This window comes from Mustelus asterias, chromosome 8 (genome assembly GCF_964213995.1).
Source record: "Mustelus asterias chromosome 8, sMusAst1.hap1.1, whole genome shotgun sequence".
Classification (NCBI taxonomy): domain Eukaryota; kingdom Metazoa; phylum Chordata; class Chondrichthyes; order Carcharhiniformes; family Triakidae; genus Mustelus; species Mustelus asterias.
This window is the reverse complement of record NC_135808.1, coordinates 2,192,839-2,209,393: the sequence shown is the minus strand read 5'-3', so window position 1 is coordinate 2,209,393 and position 16,555 is coordinate 2,192,839.

Genomic DNA, 16,555 nt, shown 5'->3' with positions numbered 1-16,555 from the left:
ACACTAAGGAGCAATTTAGCATGGCCAACCCACCTAACCTGCACATCTTTGGACACTAAGGGTCAATTTAGCATGGCCAATTCACCTAACCCGCACATCTTTGGACACTAAGGGTCAATTTAGCATGGCCAATCCACCTAACCTCCAGATCTTTGGACACTAAGGGTCAATTTAGCATGGCCAACCCACCTAACCTCCACATCTTTGGACACTAAGGGTCAATTTAGCATGGCCAATCCACCTAACCCGCACATCTTTGGACACTAAGAGGCAATTTAGCTTGGCCAATCCACCTAACCTACACATCTTTGGACACTAAGGGGCAATTTAGCATGGCCAATCCACCTAACCCGCACATCTTTGGACACTAAGGGTCAATTTAGCATGGCCAACCCACCTAACCCGCACATCTTTGAACACTAAGGGTCAATTTAGCATGGCCAATCCACCAAACCCGCACATCTTTGGACACTAAGAGGCAATTTAGCTTGGCCAATCTACCTAACCTACACATCTTTGGACACTAAGGGGCAACTTAGCATGGCCAATCCACCTAACCAGCACAATTTTGGACACGAAGGGACAATTTAGCATGGCCAATCCACCTAACCTGCACATCCTTGGACTCTAAGGGGCAATTTAGCATGGCCAATCCACCTAACCGCCACATCTTTGGACACTAAGGGTCAAACTAACATGGCCAACCCACCTAACCTGCACATCTTTGGACTCGAAGGAGCAATTTAGCATGGCCAATCCACCTAACCCGCACATCTTTGGACTCGAAGGAGCAATTTGGCATGGCCAATCCACCTAACCCGCACATCTTTGGACACTAAGGGACAATTTAGCATGGCCAATCCACCTAACCTGTACATCTTTGGACACTAAGGGGAAATTTAGCAATGCCAATCCACCTAATGCGGTGGGATTCTCATAGAAACCTATGAAACTCTGACAGGACTAGACAGGGTAGATGCAAGAAGGATGTTCCTGATGATGGGGGAGTCCAGAACCAGAGCTAACACTCTAAGAATATGGGGTAAACATGTTGGGACTGAGATTGGATGAGATTTCTCTGCCACAGAAAGCTGCTGAGGTTAAAACATTGTGGGTGGGATTTTCCTGTCCCATGGGAATCGTAGCGGGTGCGGGGGCAAACCATGCAAAAGTCCGTTGACCTCAGGCAGGAAATTCCGGCTTTAGGACAAGCGTGTCTGGAAAATCCCGCCCTGTATGTTTTCAGGGGTGCGAAGGTTATGGGGGGAAAGTGGGAACAGGTTACTGAGTTGGACGATCAGCCATGATCGTGATGAATGGCAGAGCAGGCTCGAAGGGCCGAATGGCCTCCTCCTGCTCCTATTTTCTATGTTTCTACACAGGTAGCTGTTGGGTTTAACCCCTACCCTGTCTGGCAGGTCCTACAAGATGGATAGCACGCGTCTGTGGGTGAGTGAGGGGGAGAGTGAAAGTCTGTGTGAAAGTGCTGAGGTTGAAATGTTCCGGCTGTGAAGGTAGCATTCTCTCCTCCTTGCCACCCGCGTTGATCTTTCTCACTGAGAGGTGCTGAGTGAGCAGGTGGGGGGGTGAGAGATAGTGTCGGGGTTCAGGGGGAGCTGGGGGTGCGATGGGGGGGGGGGAGCCAGTCAGCAGTCAGTATCGCGCTGCCACTCCATTCTGCCTCACACTCAGTGGCCGATGGAGAGGGAAGGGGGCAGCAAACTCCGAGGAATCTTCCAGTCCTGGAGCAGTGTTGTCCAATAGGGTTTCCACACTGATTTGATTTGATTTGATTTAATTTTGATTTGATTTGCAATGAAAAGTATTGTTTCTTGCGCGCTATACAGACAAAGCATACTGTTCATAGAGAAGGAAAGGAGAGAGTGCAGAGTGTAGTGTTACAGTCATAGCTGGGGTGCAGAGAAAGATCAACTTAATGCGAGGTGGGTCCATTCAAAAGCCTGACGGCAGCAGGGAAGAAGCTGTTCTTGAATCAAAGTTGTGGTGTCTATATTTGTCACATGATATAAAGTGTCTGACGTATTCACAGCAACATCAGTGGTTTTTGAAGTTAGGATCTGTGTTCTGAGCACATGTGGGGCCCTATTTTGCCATTCTGATTCTAAGGGCAGAGTTGAAATTGGGAGTGTTTCAGATCCGACTTTTAAACCCGTTCTCAGGCGCCCCCACACGCACTCTGCCTTAGAAAAATATCAACGAATCTGAACCGTGCTGCAGAAGCCTGTGGGCGGGGCTTAACGCTCCCGAAATCCTGAAGCTCCAATCAGAGCCTCCAACTGCGCGCGCGTGCAGAAAAAAGATGATAGAATGCGGCTCCCCTGCCACATCGCTCCCGGGCCGGATAATGACTCCTACTGGCTCCCACAGGCATTGCCCCACCCCCACATCATTACTGACCCCATTATCCCCCCACCCGCTCCCACCACCCAGACCGATCGTGGGCCCTTCCCCCTTCCCCCCACCGATCTCAGGCAGAGTGGCAGCGGACCCTCCCCTTTCCCCTTACTGATCTCAGGCAGAGTGGCAGCGGACCCTCCCCTTTCCCCTCACTGATCTCAGGCAGAGTGGCAGCGGACCCCCCCCTTCCCCCTCACTGATCTCAGGCAGAGTGGCAGCGGACCCCTCTTCCCCCTCACTGATCTCAGGCAGAGTGGCAGCGGACCCCCCTTCCCCCTCACTGATCTCAGGCAGAGTGGCAGCGGACACCCCCTCCCCCTCACTGATCTCAGGCAGAGTGGCAGCGGATCCCCCCTCCCCTCCTCACTGATCTCAGGCAGAGTGGCAGCGGACCCCCCCTTCCCCCTCACTGATCTCAGGCAGAGTGGCAGCAGACCCTCTCTTTCCTCCTCACTGATCTCAGGCAGAGTGGCAGCGGACCCTCTCTTTCCCCCTCACTGGTCTCAGGCAGAGTGGCAGCGGACCCCCCTCCCCCCTCACTGATCTCAGGCAGAGTGGCAGCGGACACTCCCCTTTCCCCTTACTGATCTCAGGCAGAGTGGCAGCGGACACTCCCCTTTCCCCTTACTGATCTCAGGCAGAGTGGCAGCGGACACTCCCCTTTCCCCTTACTGATTTGATTTGATTTATTATTGTCACATGTACTAACATACGGTGAAAAGTTTTGTTTCTTGCGCGCTATACACGCAAAGCATACCGTTCATAGAGAAGGAAATGAGAGAGTGCAGAATGTAATGTTATACTCCTGGCTGGGGTGGAGAGAAAGATCAACTTAATACGAGGTAGGTCCATTCAAAAGTTTGACAGCAGCAGGGAAGAAGCTGTTCTTGAGTCGGTTGGTACGTGACCTCAGACTTTTGTATCCTTTTCCCGACAGAAGAAGGTGGAAGAGAGAATGTCCGGGGTGCGTGGGGTCCTTAATTATGCTGGCTGCTTTACCGAGGCAGCGGGAAGTGTAGACAGAGTCAATGGATGAGAGGCTGGTTTGCATGATGGACTGGGCTTCGTTCATAGTTTGTAGTTCCTTGCGGTCTTGGGCAGAGCAGGAGCCATACCAAGCTGTGATACAGCCAGAAAGAATGCTTTCTATGGTGCATCTGTAAAAGTTGGTGAGAGTCGTAGCTGACATGCCAAATTTCCTTAGTCTTCTGAGAAAGTAGAGGCATTGCTGGGCTTTCTTAACTATAGTGTCGGCATGGGGGGAGCAGGACAGGTTGTTGGTGATCTGGACAGCGAAAAACTTGAAGCTCTCAACCCTTTCCACTTCGTCCCCATTGATGTAGACTGATCTCAGGCAGGGTGAATGCGGACTCCCCCCTCACTGATCTCAAACAGACTGGCAGCGGACCCCCCTTCCCCCTCACTGATCTCAGGCAGAGTGGCAGCGGACCCCCCCTTCCCCCTCACTGATCTCAGGCAGAGTGGCAGCGGACCCCCCTTCCCCCTCACTGATCTCAGGCAGAGTGGCAGCGGACCCCCCCTCACCCCTCACTGATCTCATGCAGAGTGGCAGCGGACCCCCCTTCCTCCTCACTGATCTCAGGCAGAGTGGCAGCGGACCCCCCCTCACCCCTCACTGATCTCACGCAGAGTGGCAGCGGACCCCCCCTCACCCCTCACTGATCTCACGCAGAGAGCTGTCGGACGCTCGGCACTTACCTCCTCACTAACTGGAGCGTCCAAATCGGACCTTTGTGGAGCATGTCTGTTTCTTGCCGATGGGTGAACGCGGTGGTAAAGGGGGAAGTGCCGGTAAGGCCAGGTGTGCAGCCCATTAAGTCAATTTAAATGCATGCAAATGCACTGAAATAGCCATCACGCCTGTTTCAGGCGCGATCCCGATCGCGGCCATTTTCGGGCCTTGGTAAAGGGGGAACCGGCGAAGAGGCGGGCGCAGATCGCACTACTCACCTCACACTCGACTTTACCAAGCTTTTGCGCCTGAAAACGGGCACAATCTGATGGTAAAATCAGGCCCCAGTCTCATAGATTCACAAACCAAGACCGCAAGAAACTACAAAAGGTTGTGAATGTAGCCCAGTCCATCACGCAAACCAGCCTCCCATCCATTGACTCTGTCTACACTTCCTGCTGCCTCGGCAAAGCAGCCAGCATCATCAAGGACCCCACGCACCCCGGACATTCTCTCTTCCACCTTCTTCCTTCGGGAAAAAGATACAAAAGTCTGAGGTCACATACTAACCGACTCAAGAACAGCTTCTTCCCTGCTGCTGTTGGACTTTTGAATGGACCTACCTCGCATTAAGTTGATCTTTCTCTACACCCCTAGCTATGGTTGTAACACTACATTCTGCACTCTCTCCTTTCCTTCTCCCCTATGTACTCTATGAATGGTATGCTTTGTCTGTATAGCACGCACAAAAAACAATACTTTTCACTGTATCCCAATACACGTGGCAATAATGAATCAAATCAAATCAGACATTTCCAGTACAGAGGCAGCACAGGGTGTCATGGTGGCACAGTGGTTAGCACTGCTGCCTCACAGCGCCTGGAACCCATGTTTGATTCCCGGCTTGGGTCACTGTCTGTGCGGAGTCTGCACGTTCTTCCCGTGTCTGCGTGGGTTTCCTCCGGGTGCTCTGGTTTCCTCCCACAGTCCGAAAGACGTGCTGGTTAGGTGCATTGGCCGTGCTAAATTCTCCCTCAGTGTACCCGAACAGGCGACTAGGGGATGTTCGCAGTAACTTCATTGCAGTGTTAATGTAAGCCTACTTGTGACACTGATAAATAACCTTTAACCGAATGTTGCCCGTGATTCTGTCACCAGATTGAGGAACATTATGTGCCGGGTTCCGGGGAGAATGCAGAATGGTGACACTTGGCGAATTGGTTATTCAGAGAGCCAGTGCAGAACTCGATGGGCCGAATGGCTTCCTTCCTGAACTGGCACAATCCGATGGAACCGCAAGACTGAGACAGTCACTTCCAGAATTCGGAGAACAACTTGTCACATGGCTTCACACTCCAACTGTTCCTGCAGAGTTGTGTAGACATGATTATCTTGTTTCCTTTCACAGGAAGTGGGCCAGCATTTATTGCCCCACCCTAATTGCCCTTTGAACTGAGTGTCTCGCTCAGTCATTTTCAGAGGGCAGTTAAGAGTCAACCATGTTGCTGTGGGTCTGGAGTCACATGGAGGCCAGACAGGGTAAGGACGGCAGATTTCCTTCCCTAAACTTTAGTGAACCAGATGGGTTTTCCCAACAATCGATGGCCGATTTATAATGAGGTTTCAATCTATCGACTTGCCGATTAATGAATTAAATTTAAAATTCCACAGGCGCCGTGGTGGGATTTGAACCTATGTCTCCCAGAGCTTTATCCTGGGTGTCTCGATTAAGATTAGCACCACATCATCCTCTCCTCTGTGATGGTCCTGCTTCTGACAGCGTGCCCCAAATTATAGACAATCATCAAAGAATCCCTACAGTGCAGAAGGAGGCCATTCAGCCCATCGAGTCTGCGCCGACCACAATCCCACCCAGGCCCTAACCCGTAACCCCACGTATTTACCCCAGAAATCCCCCTAACCCGCACATCTTTGGACACTAAGGGGCAATTTAGCATGGCCAATCCACCTAACCTGCACATCTTTGGACACTAAGGGGCAATTTAGCATGGCCAATCCACCGAACCTGCACATCTTTGGACACTAAGGGGCAATTTAGCATGGCCAATCCACCGAACCTGCACATCTTTGGACACTAAGGGGCAATTTAGCATGGCCAATCCACCGAACCTGCACATCTTTGGACACTAAGGGGCAATTTAGCATGGCCAATCCCCCTAACCTGCACATCTTTGGACACTAAGAGGAACTTTAGCATGGCCAATCCCCCTAACCTGCACATCTCTGGAGTGTGGGAGGAAACCGGAGCACCTGGAAACCCACGCAGACACGGGGAGAATGTGCAAACTCCACACAGTAAAACAAAACAATTTTTCAGTTATTTTCAAGGTAACTGTGCCTATTGGATCGGAATTAATAAATTAGACGCTGAGGGGAATTGAAGATGATTGGCAACCCTCGACACATTGTTATCTGCACTCTGACCCTCGCTTTCCTTACACACTGCTCTCTGTCAATTCTGAACACAGTGACCATGACTTTTTGCCTCGTGGCCAATCTCGTGCAAGCTCTCCATTCATAGCGACAGCGTCCTTTCAAACACCCGTGTCGGCTGAGTTACGAAGGTGAAAGCTGAGGACACTGGGATGTTGACTCTCTGCCCCGGTTTGCCAACATCGCAAACTCCAACCCTCACTAGCGACTGTGCTGCAACCAACCTCCATGTCAGACTCCCCTGGGTGCAGCCAATGGCTCCCCCTGCTGCTGGATCCAGGTTATTGCCAGTAGTTGATTCCAGCTTCTGACTTCTGTTTGTGTTGAGTCAGAGTCCAGGTGTACAGTCAGTAACTGTCCGTCCAACACCGAGACAGGAGACATCTTCCCACACCTAGCGGCGCACAATGCAGATGTTTCCATAGCTAGTAAATCCTGGAACAGGATGGCATGGTGGCTCAGGGATCAGTGCTGGACCCATTGTCATTTGTCATGTATATTAATGATTTGGATGAGAATATAGGGGGCATGGTTAGTAAGTTTGCAGATGACACTAAGATTGGTGGCATAGTGGACAGTGAAGAAACTTATCTCCAATTGCAATGGGATCTTGATCAATTGGGCCAGTGGGCTGACGAATGGCAGATGGAGTTTAATTTAGATAAATGCGAGGTGATGCATTTTGGTAGATTGAACCAGGGCAGGACTTACTCAGTTAATGGTAGGGCGTTGGAGAGAGTTACAGAACAAAGATCTAGGGGAACATGTTGATAGCTCCTTGAAAGTGGAGTCACAGGTGGACAGAGTGGTGAAGAAGGCATTCGGCACGCTTGGTTTCATCGGTCAGAACATTGAATACAGGAGTTGGGACGTCTTGTTGAAGTTGTACAAGACATTGGTAAGGCCACACTTGGAATACTGTGTACAGTTCTGGTCACCCTATTATAGAAAGGATATTATTAAACTAGAGAGAGTGCAGAAAAGATTTACTAGGATGCTACCGGGACTTGATGGATTGAGTTATAAGGAGAGGCTGGATAGACTGGGACTTTATTCCCTGGAGCGTAGGAGGCTGAGGGGTGATCTTATAGAGGTCTATAAAATAATGAGGGGCATAGATCAGCCAGATAGTCAATATCTTTTCCCAAAGGTAGAGGAGTCTAAAACTAGAGGGCATAGGTTTAAGGTGAGAGGGGAGAGATACAAAAGTGTCCAGAGGGGCATGTTTTCACACAGAGGGTGGTGAGTGTCTGGAACAAGCTGCCAGAGGTGGTAGTAGAGGTGGGTACAATTTTGTCTTTTAAAAAGCATTTAGACAGTTAAATGGGTAAGATGGGTATAGAGGGATATGGGCCAAATGCGGGCAATTGGGATTAGTTTAGGGATTTTAAAAAAAGAAAGGGCGGCATGGACAAGTTGGGCCGAAGGGCCTGTTTCCGTGCTGTAAACCTCTATGGCTATGACAACGGTTAGCACTGCTGCCTCACAGCACCAGGGACCCGTGTTCAATTCCGGCCTTGGGTGACTGTTTGTGCGGAGTTTGCATGTTCGCCCCGTGTCTGCGTTGGTTTCCTCCGGGGGCTCCGGTTTCCTCCCACACTCCAAAGACGTGCGGGTCAGATTGATTGGCCGTGCTAAATTGCCCCTGAGGGCCCTATTTTACCATTTTGATTCTGCGTTCTGGGCGGACTTGAAACTGGGAGTGTTTCCGACTTTTCGATCCGTTCTCAGGCGCCCCCATACGCACTCTGCCTGAAAAAATATCAGTGATTCCGAATCGCGCTGCAGAAGCCTGTGGGCGGGGCTTAACGCTCCCAAAATCCTGCAGCTCCGATCGGCGTCTCCAACTGCGCACGCTCAGGAATAAATAATAGAATGCGGCTCCCCTGCCACATCACTCCCGGGCCGGATAATGCCTCCCCCTGGCCCCCACAGACATTGCCCCACCCCCACAACATTACTGACCCCTTTATCCCCCCCACCACCCCACCCCCGCTACCCACCGATCGCACGCAGAGTGGCAGCGGACCCCTCCTCCCCCCCACCCCCCCTCACCACCAGAGAGCTATCTGACCCACCTCCTCCCTTCCCCGCCACCACCGATCTGAGTCAGAGAGCTGCCGGGAGCTCTGAACTTACCTCCTCCGAAGCTGGAGCGCCCGAATCAGACCTTTGCCGAGCATGTCTGTTTCGTGCCGATTCTGGACGGGCGAACGCGGTGCTAAAGGGGGAAGTGCCGGTGAGTTTGGGCGTGCAGCCCATTAAGTCAATTTAAATGCATGCAAATGCATTTAAATGGCCGTCGCGCCCATTTCGGGCACGGTCCCGATTGCGGCCATTTTAGGCCCTTGGTAAAGGGGGAACTGGGGCAGAGGTGGGCATTGGTCACACTCTTCGCCTCATGCCCAACTTTACCAAGTTTTCGTGCTAAAAACAGGTGCAACTTAATGGTAAAATCGGGCCCTTAGTGTCCAAAGATGTGTAGGTTAGGGGGATTGGCCATGCTAAATTGCCCCTTAGTGTCCCAGGATGTGCGGGTTTGGTGGATTGGCCATGCTAAATTGCCCCTTATTGTCAGGGGGATTAACAAGGTAACTATGTGGGGTAACGGAGATAGGGCCTGGATGGGATTGTGGTTGGTGCAGACCCGATGGGCCGAATGGCCTCCTTCTGCACTGTAGGGCTTCTGTGATTCTAGGTCCCAAACGTAACAGAGGGTTTATAGCTTGAGGGGGCGCTGCTCCACACCAAACATGGCTGACCGGGAGTCTCTCCCGCTCTCACCCCCAGCCAGTGGCCTGTTTGGAAGGATTTGCTGGTTGACACTCGACCTGTTTGGCCGCGTTATGATCGCACCTTCCTCGGCCTGGGGTGGGACTCGAACCCAGAGCTTCTGGCTCAGAGGCAGAGACACGAACCCACTGCGCCACAAGGGACCTCCTAGGGACAGATTGATGGTGGGAAGATACTCGAATCATCCATTTTTATTCATTTGTGGATGGGATGGAACATTTAAGTTATGAAGAGAGGTTGGATAGGTTTGGGTTGTTTTCTCTGGAGCAGAGAAGACTGAGGGGTGACCTAATTGAGGTGTTCAAGATTCTGAGGGGCTTGGACAGAGTGGATAAGGAGCAGATGTTCCCCTTAGTGGAGGTCAGTCACAAGGGGACAAAGGTTCAAGGTTTATAGGCAGGAGGTTTAGGGGGGAAACATTTTTACCCAGAGGGTGGTGAGGGTCTGGAATGCGCTGTCTGGGAGGGTGGTGGGGGCGGGACGCCTCACATCCTTTAAAAAAGTACCTGGATGAGCACTTGGCACATCATAACATTCAGGGCTATGGGCCAAGTGCTGGCAAGTGGGATTAGGTGGGAGGTCAGGTGTTTCTAATGTGTCGGTGCAGACTCGATGGGCTGAAGGGCCTCTCCTGTGCTGTATGTATCATTCTGGAAGCAATCTGGACCATAGAGAGTGTAAATGTTTATCAAACTCTCAGAAGCTCAGTGCAGACTGGAGGTGAATAACTTCATATTGGGTATAACACAGGGGGAGGAGGGGGTGGGGGAGTGGGGGTCAGTGTGGATGGGGGGCACGGTGGAGGGAGGAGGGGTAGTTATTCGACCATGTCGAAACAGCTTGTCATTCAGTCTCTCTGGCCAACATGTTCAAGCAGTAACATGGAGAGCCGAGAGCCCCATCACAACAATAGGCAGAGGTGATGGCCTAGTGGTATTATCGCCAGATTATTAACCCAGCTGATGTTCCGGGTTCGAATCCCGCCACGGCAGATGGTTAAGAATCTACCGATGACCATGAAACCATTGTCGATTTCCATAAAAACCCATCTGGTTCACTAATGTCCTTCAGGGAAGGAAATCTGATATCCTCACCTGGCCTGGCCTACATGTGAGTCCAGAGCCACAGCAATGCCCTCTGAATTGGAAGAATTATTGTTCTCGAAAAGCCCTGAGGTTGACTTCAGAATCACAGAGAAAATGTCATTCCAATTGTAATGGCAACTGCAGAGAGGGAAAGATAGTGTCTGACCCACTGTCCCACCCAGTTCCAGAGGGGGAAAGGACAGTGTCTGACCCACTGTCCCACCCAGTCCCAGAGGGGGAAAGGACAGTGTCTGACCCACTGTCCCACCCAGTCCCAGAGGGGGAAAGGACAGTGTCTGACCCACTGTCCCAGCCAGTCCCAGAGGGGGAAAGGACAGTGTCTGACCCACTGTCCCACCCAGTCCCAGAGGGGGAAAGGACAGTGTCTGACCTACTGTCCCACCCAGTCCCAGAGGGGGAAAGGACAGTGTCTGACCCACTGTCCCACCCAGTCCCAGAGGGGGAAAGGACAGTGTCCGACCCACTGTCCCACCCAGTCCCAGAGGGGGAAAGGACAGTGTCTGACCCACTGTCCCATCCAGTCCCAGAGGGGGAAAGGACAGTGTCTGACCCACTGTCCCACCCAGTCCCAGAGGGGGAAAGGACAGTGTCTGACCCACTGTTCCACCCAGTCCCAGAGGGGGAAAGGACAGTGTCTGACCCACTGTCCCACCCAGTCCCAGAGGGGGAAAGGACAGTGTCTGACCCACTGTCCCACCCAGTCCCAGAGGGGGAAAGGACAGTGTCTGATCCACTGTCCCACCCAGTCCCAGAGGGGGAAAGGACAGTGTCTGATCAGCCTCTTGTTCTTTAATGGAATGTTTACGGGTTTACAAAACCTTAATTCTAGCTATGGGCGTGATTGTCGGAACAGAACATTTAAATCTACAAACAACACTCAAAATTATTACAAATGCAACCATATCTGACACAAAGCTCTCTTCCAGATTTATCAGTGTCCTCACACCCCTGCACAAAGTAAAACTCATTCACATTGTAAACATTTACACTTCACAAGCTATTTTAGAACTGAGGTGAGGAGAAATTTCTTCACCCAGAGGGTGGTGAATGTGTGAATTCACTCCCACAGAAAGTAGTTGAGGTCAAAACGTTGTGTGATTTCAAGAAGAATTTAGATATAGCTCTTGGGGCTAAAGGGATCGAGGGATATGGGGGAAGGGGGAAATCAGGATATTGAATTCGATGATCAGCCATGGTCAGAATGAATGGCGGAGCAGGCTCGAAGGGCCGAATGGCCTCCTCCTGCTTCTAGTTTCGATGTTTCCGTGTGCATTACCAATGCTGGTTTAACATCCTCCCATTGAAAGGTATAAGGTTTGAGAGGGTTTGACAAGGTAGATGCTACGAGGTTATAGAATCATAGAACAGTGCAGAACAGTGGGGCGGCACGGTAGCACAGTGGTTAGCACTGCTGCTTCACAGCTCCAGGGTCCAGGGTTCAATTCCCGGCTTGGGTCACTGTCTGTGTGGAGTTTGCACATTCTCCTCGTGTCTGCGTGGGTTTCCTCCGGGTGCTCCGGTTTCCTCCCACACTCCAAAGATGTGCGGGTTAGGTTGATTGGCCAGGTTAAAAATTGCCCCTTCGTGTCCTGAGATGCGTAGATTAGAGGGATTAGCGGGTAAATATGTGGGGGTAGGGCCTGGGTGGGATTGTGGTCGGTGCAGACTCGATGGGCCAAATGGCCTCCTTCTGCACTGTAGGGTTTCTAAAAAAAAAGGAGGCCATTTGGCCCACAACAATCCCACCCAGGCCCTATCCCCATAACCCCATGCATTTATCCTTGCTAGTCTCCCTGACACTAAGGGACAATTTAGCATGGCTAATCCACCTAACCTGCACATCTTTGGACACTAAGGGGCAATTTAGCATGGCTAATCCACCTAACCTGCACATCTTTGGACACTGAGGGACAATTTAGCATGGCCAATCCACCTAACCTACTCATCTTTGGACACTAAGGGGCAATTTAGCATGGCCAATCCACCTAATCCACACATCTTTTGGAGTGTGGGAGGAAACCGGAGCACCCGGAGGAAACCCACGCAGACACGGGGAGAACATGCAGACTCCACACAGACAGTGACCCAAACCGGGAATTGAACCCGGGTCCCTGGCGCTGTGAGACAGCAGTGCTAACCATTGTCCCACCTCAAGGTTGCCTTTGTTGGAGGGTCCGGAACACAGGGTGCCAATCTCGGAATGAGGGGTCGGCTCTTTGGGATGGGGATAAGTCTTCACTCAAAGGGTCACGAATCTCAGGAACTCGAATGCCCAGGGAACATTCGGATGGTCAATGGGCCACTGTGTTCCTGTTGGATACTGCTAGGGTTGTGGAGACCGAGCGAATGCAAAGATATGGGGGGAACGGTGGGAAAGTGGAACTCAGGTGGGTGGCATGACCGTATGGAGTAGCTGAACAGATTCCATCGGGTGCTGGTCCTGTTCCACTGCTCAAATCCCGGGACAATGCAGCAATTCAATGGTTTCATCCAGCCACAACTGGGAAAATAGCGCCGAAACTCATTGATAAAGTAACGTGAGCCAATTGACATCTTGTTGACTTTTTTATTTGAAAAATGCATCCTTTATTTATTTGTTTCAATGTTGGTGAATGGCTGTGTGAATCATAGAATCCCTACAGTACAGAAAGAGGCCATTCGGCCCATCGAGTCTGCACCGACCACAATCCCACCCAGGCCCTACCTCCGTATCCCTACATATTTACCCACTAATCCCTCTAACCTACGCATCTCAGGACACTAAGGGCAATTTTAGCATGGCCAATCAACCTAACCCGCACATCTTTGGACTGTGGGAGGAAACCGGAGCACCCGGAGGAAACCCACGCAGACACGAGGAGAATGTGCAAACTCCACGCAGACAGTGACCCAAGCCGGGAATCGAACCCAGGTCCCTGGAGCTGTGAAACAGCAGTGCTAACCACTGTGCTACCGTGCCGCGTGTGTGGAGTTTGTCTTGTGATGCTGACATGGAATATCGAAGAGAATCAGTCCCCCCACACACCCCCCCCCCCCCACCACAGTGACTGAAGACACAGGAAGAATTGCATTGTGGGTGCAAGGCAGGATGGGTAATTTAGTCAAGGCCTGGCCTAGCCAGGATCAACAAGGTCTGCAATGTCAATTAAACTGACCTCGAGATTCGAGATTACGATGTAACCAATGGATGACGTGCCATTGCTTTAGGGGAACAATAGTCAAGTTGTTGTGTCCCATTGGTAGCGAGTGAGGCCATAAGAACTAGGAAGAGAATGAGGCCATTCAGCCCCTCAAGCCTGATCCCCCATTCAGTAGGATCATGGCTGATCCGACATTGCTCACGTCCACTTTCCCGCCCTTTCCCCTTGATTCCCCTACTGGTCAATATCCATCTCAGCCTTATATATACACAAGGACTCTGTCCCCACAAATCTCTGCAGCAAGGAGATCCAAAGACTCTCAACCCTCTGAGAGAAGAAATTTCTCCTCATCTCAGTCTTAAATTGGCTCCCCTTTATCCTGAGACTCTGCGCTCTGGTCCAAGGCTCTCCCATGAGGGGAAACATTCTCTCAGCATTTACCCTGTCAAACCCCTTAACAATCCTCTATGTTTCAATGAGTACATCTCTCACTCTTCTAAATTCCAATGAGTCCCAACCAGTTTAACCTTTGGTCATAAAACAATCCTTCCACACCGGGAACATCCTCGAATTCACAGAATCCCTACAGTGCAGAAGGAGGCCATTCGGCCCATCGAGTCTGTACTAACCACAATCCCACTAGGCCCTATTCCCGTAACCTCACACATTTACCCTGCTAATGCCTCTAGCCTACGCATCCCGGGGCACTAAGGGGCAATTTAGCACGGCCAATCAACCTAACCTGCACAGCTTTAGACTGTGGGAGGAAACTGGAGCACCCGGAGGAAACCCACGCAGACACAGGGAGAATGTGCAGACTCCACACAGACAGTGACCCAAGCCGGGAATTGAACCACGGTCCCTAGTGCTGTGAGGCAGCAGTGCTAACCCACTGTGCCACCGTGCCACCCTAGTGAACATTCTCTGGACTGCCTCCAATGAAATAATATCTTTCCTTAAATAAGGGAACCAAAACTGCCCTCAGTAAGAGCAAAATACCGTGAATGCTGGAAAATCTCAGCAGGTCTGACAGCATCTTGGAGAGGGAATAGAGCCAACGTTTTAAGTCTGGATGACACTCTGTCAGAGCTCCAGATGTGGTCTCACTGGTACCTTGTACATTTGCAGCAAGGCTTCTCAACTCTCAGACTCCAAACTCCTTGAAATAAGAGGCAAGCCACTTAGACCAGGCAGAGGGCCTTAGACTAATGATTGACCCTAACTCATTGAGTAGCAAAGAGGGGACTGTCAGGGTAGAGACCACAACTCATCCATCAGTGAGGGAGGGTTATACAGTGGCACCTCCCTCTCTCTCCCCCTTTACCCTCCCAGTCTCTAAAAGCCTACCCCTTTGACCAGGCTTCTAACCATTGTAGTGACTGCCTCCCAGTGTTGTTCGCTGTTTTCTTTCATCATCCTGCCTGTGGTAACCCTTAAGCAACTTGACCGCAGGAAGGTTCATAGAATCATGGAATCGCTACAGTGCAGAAGGAGGCCATTCGGCCCATCGAGCCTGTACCAAGAACAAAGAACATGTAACAAAGAACAGCACAGGAACAGGCCCTTCGGCCCTCCAATCCTGTGCCAGTCATGATGCCTGCCTAAACTCAAACCATATGCACTTACGGAGTCCGTATCCTTCCATTCCCATCCTATTCGTCTAGTTGCCCCTTAAATGCCGCTATCGTACCTGCTCCCACCACCTCCCCGGGCAGCGCGTTCCAGACATTTACCACCCTCTGTGTAAAAAACTTGCTTCGCACATCTCCTCGAAACTTTTCCCCACTCACCTTAAACCTATGTCCCCTTTTCTACCCGAGGAAAGAGCATCTGAGTATCCCACCCAGGCCCTTTCCCCATAACCCCACATATTTACCCTACTAATCCCCCTGACACTAAGGGCCAATTTAGAACGGCCAATCCACCTAACTCGCACATCTTTGGAGTGTGGGAGGAAATCAGAGCATCCGGAGGAAACCCACGCAGACACGGGGAGAATGTGCAAACTCCACACAGACAGTGACCCAATCCGGGAATCGAACCCAGGTCCCTGGTGCTGTGAGGCAGCAGTGCTAACCACTGGGCCACCGTGCTGCCCGATTGGATTTTGGATTAATGGAGGTTCCTGTAGACACCCAGCACTGAATGCTGTTTTTCCCTCTGAGGGCAGTGAGTCTCGGGAACCCTCTCCCTCAAAAAGGTGGAGGAAGCAGAGGGTGGGATTGCCCCGGTTCCCCCCCTCACCAGGGGAATCGGAGCGGGCGGGGCATGGACCGTGCAAAGGTCCGTTGACTTTGGGTGGGAGTTTCCAGTCTTGGGGCGAACGCAGCTGGAAAATCCCGCTCAGAGACTTTGAATATTTTTAAGACAGAGTGAGATAGAGTCTTTGATTAATGAGAGGGGTGAAAGGTTATTGGGGGGTCAGAGGTTACAATGGGATCAGCCATGTTTTTATTGAATGGCGGGGCAGGCTTGAGAGGCCCTAAATTTGTGTAAGAAGGAAGGAAGGCTCACTGGAGCTGGTGGCACAATAGTATTATCGCGAGACTAGTAATCCAGTGGTAGTGTTCTGGGGACTGGGGTTCGAATCCCGCCACGACAGATGAATTTAAATTCAATTTTAAAAATCTGGAATTAAGAATCTACTGACGACCATGAAACCATTGTCGGAAAAACCCATCTGGTTCACTAATGTCCTTTAGGGAAGGAAATCTGCCGTCCTTACCCGGTCGGGCCTACATGTGACTCCAGAGCCACAGCAATATGGCTGACTCTCAACTGCCCTCTGAAATGGCTTTGCAAGCCACTCAACTAAGGGCAAATAGGGGTGGGCAATAAATGTTGGCCCAGCCAGCGGTGCCCATGTCCCAGCCGCTGGACAAACGATCATGAGGTAGAGTCGGCGTGAAGCAATAACAGTGCGATTTGGCGCTAATTTTCCAGGGTACAAC